This window comes from Suncus etruscus, chromosome X, assembly GCF_024139225.1.
Source record: "Suncus etruscus isolate mSunEtr1 chromosome X, mSunEtr1.pri.cur, whole genome shotgun sequence".
In the NCBI taxonomy this organism is placed as follows: domain Eukaryota; kingdom Metazoa; phylum Chordata; class Mammalia; order Eulipotyphla; family Soricidae; genus Suncus; species Suncus etruscus.
The window spans coordinates 54,181,743-54,183,179 of record NC_064868.1 but is presented as its reverse complement, the minus strand read 5'-3'; the positions used below and the strand labels follow the sequence as shown (position 1 = coordinate 54,183,179).

Sequence of the window (1,437 nt, the reverse complement as noted above, 5' to 3'; positions counted from 1 at the left end):
AAAAATATATCAGACTTAAACACCAAACCCCAAATCAGCAACAATGGAATCTATACCAAATCTACAATAAGCTATACACAGAGGGGACCAGTTACACTAATAGTCTGGGGGCAAAGAGGGGATATAGGGATGTATGCTGGGAATATGGGTGAAGGGAGGACAACACTGGTGGTAGGAATGCCTCTGATTCATTGTCACTATGGACCTTAAACATTACTGTGAACGATTGGTAATCCACTTTGTATACAATAAAAAAATTTTAAATAGTTAAAAAAGAAAAAATATTGCCAATCATGTAAGAGCAACATACCTGTACGCTAGTCTTAGGTTCCGATTAAAATGATATGCAATCTATGTTGCCATTTTGATGATCAAGAGTTTACTAATGCGTGAGCACTTCTGTTAATGATTAAAATGTTTCCTATGGAAATGCTATAGTTTAGTACAGCAAATTCCCTATAATTTACATGTTAGATGACAAAAACAAAGGTGTTTTTCCCAAAGTCCTCTTTCCTTTGATACATCTGCCTGGATATTACTAGATTCTCCCTCACCCATTTGAATTTGTACTGATAGAATAAAGGGAGTTTTTTTTTTTTCGTTTTGGCTTGGGCGTGAAGAGTGAGACCATGAGGTGAAGAAGCCACTGACTCCATAATTCTTTCCTATCTGGCTTGGTTTATTAGTTCTTCTTAGCTACTCTGCATCAGACCTGTTCACCCAGGGTTGAAAATACAGTGCTGCAGGTGATTTCAGAAATATCACCCAAACAGGGAACCAGGGACCTGAGAAGACCCCTAACGATGGTGAGTGACTTGACCTTCTGATGGATAATCAACATGACAGTTTCCTTCAGCTGGACTGAATGTGCAGTGTCCTTCAAGAGAACATCTCTTTAAAAAACAATTTTTTGGCTTTTCTGGTCACACCCATTTGATGCTCAGGGGTTACTCCTGGCTAAACACTCAGAAATCGCCCCTGGCTTGGGGGACCATATGGGACACTGGGGAATTGAACCGAGGTACTTCCTTGGCTAGTGCTTGCAAGGCAGACACCTTACCTCTAGCGCCACCTCGCTGGCCCCCAAAAAAAATTTTTTGAGGGGCCGGGCGGTGGCGCTGGAGGTAAGGTGCCTGCCTTGCCTGCGCTAGCCTAGGACGGACCGCGGTTCGATCCCCCGGCTCCCATATGGTCCCCCAAGAAGCCAGGAGCAACTTCTGAGCGCATAGCCAGGAGTAACCCCTGAGCGTCACAGGGTGTGGCCCAAAAAAAAAATTTTTTTGAGAAGAGCTAAATAAGTAGCCACCAAATATAAAATAATCCCCAGAGTGTCTGTTAATTTTCACAGGCATAGTAAAAATTGGGGAAATTAAAGATCTCACTTCACCCCAGAACTTAGGAAGAAGAACAAAGAAGGAAAGAAATCAAGGCAGGAAG

The 1,437-nt window shown here is 42.6% G+C and overlaps 1 pseudogene; it reads left to right on the top strand.

Moving 5' to 3' along the window:
• The first annotated feature begins 280 nt into the window (after positions 1-280).
• LOC125999906 (uncharacterized) lies at positions 281-398 on the top strand (annotated as a pseudogene).
• The last annotated feature ends 1,039 nt before the right edge of the window (positions 399-1,437 follow it).